Raw genomic sequence first — 15447 nt, forward strand, 5'->3', positions numbered from 1 at the left:
CTCACAGTGACTCAGAGATCACTGGATTCTGTTCTCATGGTATAGGCTCTTGTTGAGCTCCCACACTCAATTGGTCTCATCATCGAGGACAAAGGATTGTGTTGAGCAGGAGTGGAAGGATAAGATGTGATCGAGGAATTGACACCTGCCACCGCCAATAAGTCATGGTCCGATACTGAAGGCGGCAGGGAAAATTAAATATCCGTTGCCTCCCCCCGCCTTCCAGAGCCCAGTGACACCTTCAGACGTGCGCTCCGATACAGTCGCGAGCATGCAGCCCTGCTTCATGAAAGTCAAGGGTGTACTGACGGTCACACAGAAAGACAGCTAGACTGGCCCCTGCGCACAAAGCCTTTGCTGATATTTACCACGTAGCCCAGGGGACGCAGGGTCAGTGCATGCAGCGGTTGGACGGAGTTGAAAGTTGTAATTTGCAGTGAGGCATGCGGATTGTGGAAAAGATCCAATTTGTAGATCAGAAGCAAGAGTTCAACAAATGTCCAACGGAACATGAGGCGAGGTTGAGGCAGTCTCCGGCAGCAGCAGTCTCTCTACCTTGTCTATAGTGGGAGGACCCACTTAACTACAGCGTACACCGCAGAGCTTGAGGCGAGGTTGAGGCAGTCTCCAGCAGTCCACGGCAACCCCGCAGCTCACGGCCCTTCAATGAAACCCTGTGGGCCTTGTGAAACTTCTTCGCATGAAACTTTAATTATTACTCCAAGCCCACCGGGACTTCAATCCGAGCGTGCAGCAGAGCAGTGCTTATTAAGGAGCAATTTCAAGTCTCTGGACACTGTGACACTGAAACCGCCGACAAAAAACCTAAGGCGCAAAGGAACATTTCCCTGGCTTCCTCGGTTCACATTGCGCCAGGTAAAATCCCTCCAACCCGATTTGATTTTGAAAACCCTTTCGACGGTACCCAGCGTTCGCCCTTCGTCTCTTGCTCGACACCCATGGAGCACACGGAACCCCTATCCAACGCTATTGAAACGCATGAAGCTTCTAACGATACAAACACAACAAACACAGCAAACGCCATAACCCAGCTTTTTCAGCATGGCTTCACCGAATTACCGTTCTCCACCTCTGCAGTTCCACCGAAACTTTCATGCGTTCCAACAAACACAGGCTCTCCCACCTCAGAACTTCCCGTCTCACCTGTTTGGCTGGTTGCGAGCACGGAGGACCTCCGGGACTCGCTGGACTCACTGGACCTTCGCAATGCTGCAGTTCCCTCAACGCAGCAGCCACCTGTCGCACTGGGATCTCCTCACTCCTCTCCGCCAACGCCCAGCCCGCTCAGCCTCCCCGCCAGGCCCTCACGGTGGCGAGAGGTGTAGACGATTTGACAGTCGGAGGATGGTCAGCATCTGCACCTGTGCTTGCAGCCTGGGCTGAGGCGGAAATAGTGGGAGATCACCCGGTCGCCGAAGGAAGTGATCCCACGCGCATGGGGAAGCAGCATCGAGCCCCAACGTTTCAGTCTTTGTCACCTGGCAGCGATCATTCTCCTCATAATATGGCCCCACAAGCTTTGGCTGAAAACCAGCCCCCGCCTGAAAACCAAACGGCCGGCTCTGTGGCGTCCATGCAGGGAATTACCTGTCAGAGAACCCGCCGGCGTCGACAGTGTTAACCCTGGCTCAAATCCACGCAGCAACTGAGCAAACCGCTCCAACAAAGCCGCCAAGAAATTGCAACGACATCGACCACTCTTCTGCCTCTCGAAAAACGCAAACAATAACAAAATCGGTAATTAGCTCAACCAAGGAGGATACTCCAACAAGTGAGCTGACTCGACCAAATACCCTGGAACTAAGCATTGGAAACCGCTCAATCTCTAAAGACCTTTCTTTGTCTAAAATAAGCAAAGCCAGCATTTCCAAAACATCTCACGAAGCCACTGCCGGAAATACTCGTCCCTGAACCTACTGACCCTCAAGTTCTGGCGAAGAATTACAAACAAGGTGTTCAACTAAAAAAAAAACAAAACCCGAAAAGAAAATACAAAAAAAAAAGACACAGGGAAGAAAACCCTTCCTTGCCCATTGCCATCTTCGGCTCTAAAAGACTTCTTCAAAAAACAATGTAAAAGAAAGTTGGATGAGGCAAACGAACTTTAGGACGCAGAAATTTTGGAGGCAATCCAAGATCTCCCACCAGCCACCAAAGCAAGAAAAACATTGTTTGTAAAAAAAACAACAGACCCTTCGAGTGCCGATAAAAGCGAGCCTGAATAAAATAATGCATCGAAAAAAGGAAGGCAACCTACGAAGGAACAAAATGAGACCACAGTAACTATCCCAAAAGAAGTTACTCCAAGCATTTCTGCCGCCATTCTACTGCCTGCACGTCCACTTACACCAAGCTTAAGCAGCTTGGGAAAACCTGAAGCTGCAACCAACATCAAAACTTTCACTCCTCCACAAGAGGAAGATCAAATTGGCACATTGCTGCCACTAACCATAGAAAGCACTCCCAAAGAAAAACCTGTCGATGGAACCGCACCGTCGTCTCTTCCAGCCCCAAACTACCAACAATAATTCGGGACTCAACCAACGACCCAATTTCCTCTGGATCAACAAATTGAGAACCCAAAAAATCAAGACCAACCTATTCAAACAGAGGAAAGTCTACTTCTACCAGAACAATCATCGCATTCTACACCTCAACCACGATCTCCCCCAAGAAATAGGAGATTAAGTGAAATAGCCTCCTCAAATCCAAAGGATTTGCCGTAAAAAAAAAACAACTTGGCTACTATCATGTCGGCGATAACAATAGCCTTAGCGCCATTTGGGAAGCTCTATGAAAATATCAACGACTCGTTAAAGGACAGCATCACAGTAACAGCAATTATGCACACCAAGTTGATATTTGTGGAAGGATTCATCACTGCCTTGGAACAAACCAATAAGAAGCATAGAGAAACCTAGGACCTGAAGCTATCGGTATTGGAGGAGAAGCTACGACTCCTCCAAACCACAAGTCAGAAAAAACCCACCTCAGATGATAAAGAAACCCAGACCTCCCTCCAACCACAACCCATGAAAACAGCGCCGCTTTTTTTTTAATAAAAAAAAAGAACGCCTTCACGTCCAACGGTGACTACAAAACCGGCACTCACAAGTGCCACTTCCAAAAAACCATCAGTTCCGACGACTAAACAACCCCTACTGAAGCTAACTTGGAGCCTTCAACAAGACTCGAGCTCAAGGAGAAAAGAACCTGCACTAGAGCCACCAACTAGTTCAAAGGGAAATTCCAAAGAAATTAGAAGAGAGACCGCGGATGAAGCGAATGAACTTGAAAATAATATCAACACTACCACTCAGCCTATCCTATCCCCATGGTCTGCCTATGAATTCATCTGTCAAAGTTCATTGATCAATCTATCACAATATGAGGACTCAGCAGAAATCTGTGAGCTTGACACGAAAACTGGAGATAGCTCTGAAAACCAACTTGCAATTCAATCGAACTCACCCAAAAAAGTCACTAACAAAACTCCACTCTCTAACCCGTGCACGAGGCCATCTAACTCAAATCAGGCGAAAGACACGAGTATTGAACAACTATTGAAAAATTAAAGTCTACCGAATCAAATTCCTCGAACAGACACTCGCCTACTAAAGAAAAAAAGTCTAAAACCGAACATCAACACGAATCTCCTTCAAGACCTAAAAAAAAGTGTGTTTATTCAAAATCGAACAAAAACTGTTTGAAGATCACTACATGATCCTGAACAGAAGAACTGTCCTTAAGATCCTCAAGCAGGTCGATATACTCAACATCCTGACGACTTAACGCTTATAGAGCCTTACCACAGAAACAAGCAAGCAAAGGCCTATCTACACATCAGAAATTTGGCGCTTCGAGAGATTCCCGAAGAAGTTTACGCAAAAGAGGCCCATGTGGGCTTCACCATGAAGGAGATCCAGACTAAAATAGCAACAAGAGCCAGACGGTTAATTACAAAAAAAACCCAGTAAAAAACGAAAGATACAAATCACAAACTGAGGATCAGTATAGATCGAGAAGACGGGGAAGAACACCGCCTCGTTGGGAAAAATTTGACCATAACGAATTTAGAACTTCGGGGAAACTTCCAACTAGATCGGACTACTCGAAACATCACCGGGATGCCAATGAAAGATTTGAAGAAAAAAGTGACTCAAGAAATTGCAAAGAGCACGGAAGATCATCCACGTCCACCCATACATCATCAGCGCGCCACAAAGAATGAAGACCCGCATCACCAGTCCATTATGTACGGTCAAAACAAAATATAGACCAGTCTACTATCCAACCAGACCCGAAGCCAACAAAAGACACATGGTCTTGGTTGCGAGAGGCCTTCACCCCTGGCCTCAAAAGATAGCAGCAAACGCGGGGAGCCAATCCCTTATCGCGGCTACCCGAAGCCAACTACGAAGCTCTTCAGAACTCAACCATATCCATAGCGTCATGGAACACCAGAGGCCACATGCACCTAACCAAAATTGGTAGCTACAGCTTGGGGGTCCACAATATTCTGTGCCTCCAAGAAACGTGGTTACTGAATAAGCCTGCTCTTGACGGCTACACCATCGAGATATCACCAGCCCCAAAAGGTCCATTCGGTAGACCATCTTTTGGCCTACTGACTGCTATTCGGACAGGATCAAACAAATATCAGCAAGACAATAGTAGCTACCTACGCTTTTCTGGCAGTGCTCATAACAACGAGCGATGAAAATTCTTCTGAAGTTTGGGCTATTATCAACGCCTACTGGAACCCACAAAAACTTCTTCCGGCAAATTCTGTGACGAAGCAGCTAACATCATCGACAAAATAATGATCAAAAACAAAACCTTGAATATTCTTATCTGTGGAGACATCAATTCTAACCGCTTGAATCCGACAGACCACACACCGACGGCAGAAAGAGGGAAATTGTGGGTAACGCTAATGAACTCTAAAAACCTTAGAAACGCTGCAAAATCTAATAATCAAACTACACGAGTATTGAACAACTATTGAAAAATTAAAGTCTACCGAATCAAATTCCTCGAACAGACACTCGCCTACTAAAGAAAAAAAGTCTAAAACCGAACATCAACACGAATCTCCTTCAAGACCTAAAAAAAAGTGTGCTTATTCAAAATCGAACAAAAACTGTTTGAAGATCACTACATGATCCTGAACAGAAGAACTGTCCTTAAGATCCTCAAGCAGGTCGATATACTCAACATCCTGACGACTTAACGCTTATAGAGCCTTACCACAGAAACAAGCAAGCAAAGGCCTATCTACACATCAGAAATTTGGCGCTTCGAGAGATTCCCGAAGAAGTTTACGCAAAAGAGGCCCATGTGGGCTTCACCATGAAGGAGATCCAGACTAAAATAGCAACAAGAGCCAGACGGTTAATTACAAAAAAAACCCAGTAAAAAACGAAAGATACAAATCACAAACTGAGGATCAGTATAGATCGAGAAGACGGGGAAGAACACCGCCTCGTTGGGAAAAATTTGACCATAACGAATTTAGAACTTCGGGGAAACTTCCAACTAGATCGGACTACTCGAAACATCACCGGGATGCCAATGAAAGATTTGAAGAAAAAAGTGACTCAAGAAATTGCAAAGAGCACGGAAGATCATCCACGTCCACCCATACATCATCAGCGCGCCACAAAGAATGAAGACCCGCATCACCAGTCCATTATGTACGGTCAAAACAAAATATAGACCAGTCTACTATCCAACCAGACCCGAAGCCAACAAAAGACACATGGTCTTGGTTGCGAGAGGCCTTCACCCCTGGCCTCAAAAGATAGCAGCAAACGCGGGGAGCCAATCCCTTATCGCGGCTACCCGAAGCCAACTACGAAGCTCTTCAGAACTCAACCATATCCATAGCGTCATGGAACACCAGAGGCCACATGCACCTAACCAAAATTGGTAGCTACAGCTTGGGGGTCCACAATATTCTGTGCCTCCAAGAAACGTGGTTACTGAATAAGCCTGCTCTTGACGGCTACACCATCGAGATATCACCAGCCCCAAAAGGTCCATTCGGTAGACCATCTTTTGGCCTACTGACTGCTATTCGGACAGGATCAAACAAATATCAGCAAGACAATAGTAGCTACCTACGCTTTTCTGGCAGTGCTCATAACAACGAGCGATGAAAATTCTTCTGAAGTTTGGGCTATTATCAACGCCTACTGGAACCCACAAAAACTTCTTCCGGCAAATTCTGTGACGAAGCAGCTAACATCATCGACAAAATAATGATCAAAAACAAAACCTTGAATATTCTTATCTGTGGAGACATCAATTCTAACCGCTTGAATCCGACAGACCACACACCGACGGCAGAAAGAGGGAAATTGTGGGTAACGCTAATGAACTCTAAAAACCTTAGAAACGCTGCAAAATCTAATAATCAAACTACAATTCCAACATGGGAGCGCGACCAATCTACAGCAAATCTCAATTACATTTTTGTTTCGGAAAAAATCTACTCGAATATAGCTTCTTTTGAAGTAATCAGAACAGAAGCTAGTGACCACAATCTGTTAAATCTCACATGTAGCACAAGGCGTCGTGACCAGCAATTTTACAACGTAGCGGTCGAGACTAACACTCAGCTCTCTCGTCTACGTATGACCGTAAACGATATCAAAACTTGTTAGATGAATATAAAATTCTTACCTCGGACACTGAAGCAAACAACGCAACATTCAGGACTATCTACATCCCATTGCACCTGACCTACAAAAAACCCCGAAAAGGGTTCGACAATCAGACCGGAAATCATACCCACACTTACAATCGGAGCCTAGTGATCAGGCGCCATCATCTAAGAAAATTAAAAAAAGAGGCTACAACTACGAGCTCTCCAACGCTATGGGAATCCTATCTCCTTGAGCTGAGATGCTATAAACAGTGGCTAAGAAACACCAGATCAGCACTCTACCAAGCAGATGCTGAAAATATGATCAGACCATAGCCAACAAAAAAACTTGAGAATTTTGGAAACTAGTCAATAACACCAAACTCCATCCTAATTCTCAGATGATAAATGCGGTCTCCGAAGATTGTTGGATTAACCATTTTTCAAAACTGTTTGACCACCCTCCTTCCGACATCGAGAGGACAATATCTTCTACCAAATTTAACTGGGTCGACCTCTCTGATACAGAAGATATAAGGTCAATCATCTCGAAATTGAAACTGTCTCGTGTGCCTGGGTCCGACGGTCTGGCAAATACCGATTTAAAACAACATCCGGAGGCCTGGTCAGCGGTTCTGAGCATGATATTCAAACACTGCAAAGAACGAAAGATAATCCCTAGCTCCTGGAACCAAGCTATTATCGTTCCAATCTTCAAAAAAGGCATTAGAGGAGACCCTTCCAACTATCGTCCTATTGCCTTACTGGACGTCATCAGTAAAGTCTTTGCTACTAGTCTTCTGACTCACTTCCAGAACTGGGCAAGAACTTCTCCAGCCAGGGACCCACTCCAAACGGGATTCCAGAAAAACGCTAGTACTGGTGCCAATATAATGATTCTAAACATCTTAAAAGAAAAAGTTCTGCTCGGTGCCCCAAGAATCTTCCTTGCATTCGTGCATTTATCCCAGGCCTTCGATAGAGTGGATAGATCAAAACTGTGGGCTAAATTGAAGAACTGGAACTGTCCTAACCAGATCCTTGATCCAATTATCGCCCTTCACACCGACACCAGTGTTTCAGTCAGGCTAAACCATCAAGGAGTCAAACAGGGATGCCCTCTGGCCCCAGCACTCTCCATCTCTTTCCTTGGCGATTTTAAAACCTCACAAGATCTGATTAGATCCTTTCCTCCGAAAATCGGAAATACAATGGTCACCAGACTTCTATATGCGGACGATCTCATCATTCTGGACCATACTAAAGTGGGCCTTCAACGCTAACTAGACAACCTGGCCCAGTACACCAAGGAGAACAATCTGGAGATCAATACATCTAAAATGAAAATACTGACAGGGTAATTCATAGAAATTCGCACAAAAATGGTGCACGCGGCTGGCGCACAGTGTCCCCGTGCGATACACTGCGCCAGCCGCGTGCGAAAAAATCCTTTCCATCGCACAGCGTATTCATGGATTTCAGCCTCCGAAACCAGCCGTGGCGCAGAGTGGCGCAGCGACCCTGCAGCAGCGCCAGTTACGCCCCCAAGAACGCCCTCGCGCAAGGAAAAGCCTTCAAAATCCCCAAATCATCGCAAAGGGCTGCGCTAACCCGGGACCAGTTCACAGGGCTGCCAAACAGCAAACGCCAAGCAGGGAACGTGTATTTCAGTGGTTCGCGGGAAGTTCCACACGCGATTGTCCTGGGTACGTGTACATCAGGGGTGCGTGGGAAGTAACACACGCGATTCCATCAGGGCATGTGCATTCCAGGGGTGCGCGGGAAGTGTCACACGCAAAAGCAGCAGGGTACGTGTATTTCAGGGGTGCGTGGGAAGTATCACACACAAAAGCAGCAGGGTACGTGTATTTCAGGGGTGCGCGGGAAGTATCACACGCGATTCCATCAGGGTACGTGTATTCCAGGGGTGCGCGGGAAGTATCACACGCAAAAGCAGCAGGGTACGTGTATTCCAGGGGTGCGCGGGAAGTATCACACGCAAAAGCAGCAGGGTACGTGTATTTCAGGGGTGCGCAGGAAGTATCACACGCAATTCCATCCGGGTACGTGTATTCCAGGGGTGCGCGGGGAGCACCACATGTGAATCGCACGTGTGGGTCCTCCCAGGTGTTCCCTCTACACCCTCCACGGACCCTGCAGGTGGCCCACACCACAGGGGCCTACCCTGCACATGTCCCGCAGGCACCCCATCCACCATGGCCATGCCCCCCAGCCAACTCACATGTCACCTTGCACTACTGCCCACCAACGCATGTCCCCCTGCACCCCCAGCCACCAGGGGCATCCTCCACCCGGCCCTCACTCATGTATCCCACCGCCCCCACCCCCCAGCATCCAGGGGCACCCTCCACCAGGCCCCCACTTATGTCCCCTATCACCCCCACCCCCTAGCAGTGCAGGGGCAGCCTTCACCAGGCCCCCACTCATGTCTCCCACCACCCCCACCCCCCAGCAGTGCAGGGGAAGCCTCCACCAGGCCCCCACTCATGTCTACGATCACCCCCACCCCCCAGCAGTGCAGGGGCACCCTCCACCAGGCCCCCACTCATGTCCCCTATCACCCCACCCCCCCAGCAGTGCAGGGGCACCCTCCACCAGGCCCCCACTCATGTCTACCATCATCCCCACCCCCCAGCAGTGCAGGGGCAGCCTCCACCAGGCCCCAACTCATGTCTCCCACCACTCCCACCCCCCGGCAGTGCAGGGGCAGCCTCCACCAGGCCCCCACTCATGTCTACCATCACCCCCACCCCCCAGCAGTGCAGGGGCAGCCTCCACCAGGCCCCCACTCATGTCTCCCATCACCCCCACCCCCCAGCAGTGCAGGGGCAGCCTCCACCAGGCCCCCACTCATGTCTACCACCACCCCCACCCTCCAGCCACCAGGGGCAGCCTCCACCAGGCCCCCACTCATGTCTACCATCACCCCCACCCCCCAGCCACCATGGGCACAATCCACCAGGCCCCCACTCATGTCTACCATCACCCCCACCCCCAGCCAACTGGGGTACCCTCCACCAGGCCCCCACTCATGTCTCCCACCACCCCCACCCCTCAACAGTGCAGGAGCAGCCTCCACCAGGCCCCCACTCATGTCCCCTATCACCCACACCCCCCAGCAGTGCAGGGGCACCCTCCACCAGGCCCCCACTCATGTCTACCATCACCCCACCCCCCAGCAGTGCAGGGCCAGCCTCCACCAGGCCCCCACTCATGTCTCCCACCACCCCCACTCCCCAGCAGTGCAGTGGCAGCCTCCACCAGGCCCCCACTCATGTCTACCATCACCCAGACCCCCCAGCAGTGCAGGAGCAGCCTCCACCAGGCCCCCACTCATGTCTCCCATCACCCCCACCCCCCAGCAGTGCAGGGGCAGCCTCCACCAGGCTCCCACCCATGTCTACCACCACCCCCACCCCCAGCCACCAGGGGCAGCCTCCACCAGGCCCCCACTCATGTCTACCACCACCCCCACCCCCCAGCCACCACGGGCACCCTCCACCAGGCCCCCACTCATGTCTACTATCACCCCCACCCCCCAGCCACCAGGGGCACCCTCCACCAGGCCCCCACTCATGTCTCCCACCACCCCCACCCCCCAGCCACCATGGGCACAATCCACCAGGCCCCCACTCATGTCTACCATCACCCCCACCCCCAGCCAACTGGGGTACCCTCCACCAGGCCCCCACTCATGTCTCCCACCACCCCCACCCCTCAGCAGTGCAGGAGCAGCCTCCACCAGGCCCCCACTCATGTCCCCTATCACCCACACCCCCCAGCAGTGCAGGGGCACCCTCCACCAGGCCCCCACTCATGTCTACCATCACCCCACCCCCCAGCAGTGCAGGGGCAGCCTCCACCAGGCCCCCACTCATGTCTCCCACCACCCCCACTCCCCAGCAGTGCAGTGGCAGCCTCCACCAGGCCCCCACTCATGTCTACCATCACCCAGACCCCCCAGCAGTGCAGGAGCAGCCTCCACCAGGCCCCCACTCATGTCTCCCATCACCCCCACCCCCCAGCAGTGCAGGGGCAGCCTCCACCAGGCTCCCACCCATGTCTACCACCACCCCCACCCCCAGCCACCAGGGGCAGCCTCCACCAGGCCCCCACTCATGTCTACCACCACCCCCACCCCCCAGCCACCACGGGCACCCTCCACCAGGCCCCCACTCATGTCTACTATCACCCCCACCCCCCAGCCACCAGGGGCACCCTCCACCAGGCCCCCACTCATGTCTCCCACCACCCCCACCCCCCAGCATCAAGGGGCACCCTCCACCAGGCCCCCACTCATGTCCCCTATCACCCCCACCCCCCAGCAGTGCAGGGGCAGCCTCCACCAGGCCCCCACTCATGTCTACCATCACCCCACCCCCCAGCAGTGCAGGGGCACCCTCCACCAGGCCCCCACTCATGTCTACCATCACCCCCACCCCCCAGCAGAGCAGGGGCAGTCTCCACCAGGCCCCCACTCATGTCTCCCACCACCCCCACCCCCCAGCATCCAGGGGCACCCTCCACTAGGCCCCCACTCATGTCTCCCACCACCCCCACCCCCCAGCATCCAGGGGCACCCTCCACCAGGCCCCCACTCATGTCTCCCACCACCCCCACTCCCCCAGCAGTGCAGGAGCAGCCTCCACTAGGCCCCCACTCATGTTCCCTATCACCCCCACCCCCCAGCAGTGCAGGGGCACCATCCACCCGGCCCTCACTCATGCCTACCATCACCCCACCCCCAGCAGTGCAGGGGCAGCCTCCACCAGGCCCCCACTCATGTCTACCATCACCCCCACCCCCCAGCAGTGCAGGGGCAGCCTCCACCAGGCCCCCACTAATGTCTCCCATCACCCCCACCCCCCCAGCAGTGCAGGGGCAGCCTCCACCAGGCCCCCACCCATGTCTACCACCAAACCCACCCCCAGCCACCAGGGGCAGCCTCCACCAGGCCCCCACTCATGTCTACCACCACCCCCACCCCCCAGCCACCAGGGGCACCCTCCACCAGGCCCCCACTCATGTCTACCATCACCCCCACCCCCCAGCCACCAGGGGCACCCTCCACCAGGCCCCCACTCATGTCTCCCACCACCCCCACCCCCCAGCAGGGCAGGAGCAGCCTCCACCAGGCCCCCACTCATGTCCCCTATCACCCACACCCCCCAGCAGTGCAGGGGGAGCCTCCACCAGGCCCCCACTCATGTCTACCATCACCCCCACCCCCCAGCGGTGCAGGGGCAGCCTCCACCAGGCCCCCACTCATGTCTCCCATCGCCCCCACCCCCCAGCAGTGCAGGGGCAGCCTCCACCAGGCTCCCACCCATGTCTACCACCACCCCCACCCCCAGCCACCAGGGGCAGCCTCCACCAGGCCCCCACTCATGTCTACCATCACCCCCACCCCCCAGCCACCAGGGGCACCCTCCACCAGGCCCCCACTCATGTCTCCCACCACCCCCACCCCCCAGCATCCAGGGGCATCCTCCACCAGGCCCCCACTCATGTCTACCATCACCCCACCCCCCAGCAGTGCAGGGGCACCCTCCACCAGGCCCCCACTCATGTCTACCATCACCCCCACCCCCCAACAGTGCAGGGGCAGCCTCCACCAGGCCCCCACTCATGTCTCCCACCACCCCCACCCCCCAGCATCCAGGGGCACCCTCCACCAGGCCCCCACTCATGTCTCCCACCACCCCCACTCCCCAGCATCCAGGGGCACCCTCCACCAGGCCCCCACTCATGTCTCCAACCACCCCCACTCCCCCAGCAGTGCAGGAGCAGCCTCCACTAGGCCCCCACTCATGTCCCCTATCACCCCCACCCCTCAGCAGTGCAGGGGCACCCTCCACCCGACCCCCACTCATGTCTACAATCACCCCACCCCCCAGCAGTGCAGGGGCAGCCTCCACCAGGCCCCCACTCATATCTCCCACCACCCCCACCCCCCAGCAGTGCAGGGGGAGCCTCCACCAGGCCCCCACTCATGTCTACCATCACCCCCACCCCCCAGCAGTGCAGGGGCAGCCTCCACCAGGCCCCCACTCATGTTTCCCATCACCCCCACTCCCCCGCAGTGCAGGGGCAGCCTCCACCAGGCCCTCACCCATGTCTACCAATAAACCCACCCCCAGCCACCAGGGGCAGCCTCCACCAGGCCCCCACTCATGTCTACCACCACCCCCACCCCCCAGCCACCAGGGGCACCCTCCACCAGGCCCCCACTCATGTCTACCATCACCCCCACCCCACAGCCACCAGGGGCACCCTCCACCAGGCCCCCACTCATGTCTCCCACCACCCCCACCCCCCAGCATCCAGGGGCACCCTCCACCAGGCCCCCACTCATGTCTCCCACCACCCCACCCCCCAGCAGTGCAGGGGCAGCCTCCACCAGGCCCCCATTCATGTCTACCATCACCCCACCCCCCAGCAGTGCAGGGGCAGCCTCCACCAGGCCCCCACTCATGTCTCCCATCACCCCCACTCCCCAGCAGTGCAGGGGCAGCCTCCAACGGGCCCCCAATCATGTCTACCACCACCCCCACCCCCCAGCCACCAGGGGCAGCCTCCACCAGGCCCCCACTCATGTCTCCCACCACCCCCACCCCCCAGCATCCAGGGGCACCCTCCACCAGGCCCCCACTCATGTCTCCCACCACCCCCACCCCCAGCATCCAGGGGCACCCTCCACCAGGCCCCCACTCATGTCTCCCACCACCCCCACCCCCCAGCAGTGCAGGAGCAGCCTCCACCAGGCCCCCACTCATGTCCCCTATCACCCCCACCCCCCAGCAGTGCAGGGGCACCCTCCACCAAGCCCCCACTCATGTCTACCATCACCCCCACCCCCCAGCAGTGCAGGGGCAGCCTCCACCAGGCCCCCACTCATGTCTCCCACCACCCCCACCCCCCAGCAGTGCAGGGGCACCCTGCACCAGGCCCCCACTCATGTCTACCTTCAGCCCCAATCCCCAGCAGTGCAGGGGCAGCCTTCACCAGGCCCCCACTCATGTCTACCACCACCCCCCACGCCCCTGCCACCAGGGGCAGCCTCCACCAGGCCCCCACTCATGTCTCCTACCACCCCCACCCCCCAGTATCCAGGGGCACCCTCCACCAGGCCCCCACTCATGTCTCCCACCACCCCCACCCCCCAGCATCCAGGGGCAGCCTCCACCAGGCCCCCACTCATGTCTCCCACCACCCCCACCCCCCAGCAGTGCAGGAGCAGCCTCCACCAGGCCCCCACTCATGTCCCCTATCACCCCCACCCCCCAGCAGTGCAGGGGCACCCTCCACCAGGCCCCCACTCATGTCTACCATCACCCCCTCCCCCCAGCAGTGCAGGGGCAGCCTCCACCAGGTCCCCACTCATGTCTCCCACCACCCCCACCCCCCAGCAGTGCAGGGGCACCCTCCACCAGGCCCCCACTCATGTCTACCATCACCCCCACCCCCCAGCAGTGCAGGGGCACCCTCCACCAGGCCCCCACTCATGTCTACCATCACCCCCACCCCCCCAGCAGTGCAGGGGCAGCCTGCACCAGGCCCCCACTCATGTCTCCCACCACCCCCACCCCCCAGCAGTGCAGGGGCAGCCTCCACCAGGCCCCCACTCATGTCTGCCACAATCCCCACCCCCCAGCCACCAGGGGCACCCTCCACCAGGCCCCCACTCATGTCTACCACCACCCCCACCCCCCAGCCACCAGGGGCAGCCTCCACCAGGCCCCCACTCATGTCCCCCAGCCAACATGTCACCACAATCTAGATCCCTGGCCCTTATGGTCAGCCTCCAAATGCCAAACACCCACCTGAGTATTGCATCCACCCACTTAGAAATGGCAAAAACATGATAGAACCCCAATTGCAAGTTTGGAAATGAACACATGTCTCTCAGATACACCCAATGGGTGTCAGTGAATGTCAAAACTCATATCATGATATGCATGAAACCAATGAGATGATGCTACACATTGAAGTTTGAAGAAAAAATATGTATTAAACGCAACATAAATTGAATCAAAAATAAACCGACAATAATGGAATTTTTCTTTTTAAAAAAACAGCAGGTACGTGAAATAATGCAAAACCACAAATCATAATGCAAACGAAAGGTGTCCAAAGTCACAGTCCACAAAAGTAAATCCAATGGAAAATTAAAATCGAAAACCATTGCTCCATGGTGAAATCATAAAAAAAAATGAAAATCCAAAAGTCAACTATATACAAATAAACAATCCAGGGTCCATGATCCCAAACGAAGAAATGAAACCTATCGAATAACAAAAATGTGGCCCATTGTCCAAAAGGTCCAAAGAAAATGCTAAACCAAAGGAAACCTAACACTAACTACAGAACTATTTACAAGGGCAGCGGGCTAGTCCGACGGCTCACTTCGGGATGTTCCGGGCAAGGGCATCATCGAACTCCTGCTCAATGTCCCGGAGGCGCTCCTCCTCCATGTCCCCGAGGGTCCGCAGGGCCATCCACATGTTCCCCCGAAACTCCCTGCAGATTGCCTCGAGGCACTCGACCCGCCTCAGGGCCCTCCGCATGGAGTTCTCCGCCCTGACCATCGTGAGCCGTGCCTCTTCCGCCCGCTGCCGCTCCGCATCTATGGCGTGGCCCAACCGCTGCCACATGGAAGACACTTCCCATCCTGGGTCCTCCTGCCCTCCGGCCGATGCCTGCCCCTCCGATGTCGAAGGCCCCGAGCCATCATGGCTCCCACCACGTTGCTGCTG

This window comes from Ambystoma mexicanum, chromosome 5q (genome assembly GCF_040938575.1).
Source record: "Ambystoma mexicanum isolate Mex_15411 chromosome 5q, UKY_AmexF1_1, whole genome shotgun sequence".
Taxonomy (NCBI): Eukaryota; Metazoa; Chordata; class Amphibia; order Caudata; family Ambystomatidae; genus Ambystoma; species Ambystoma mexicanum.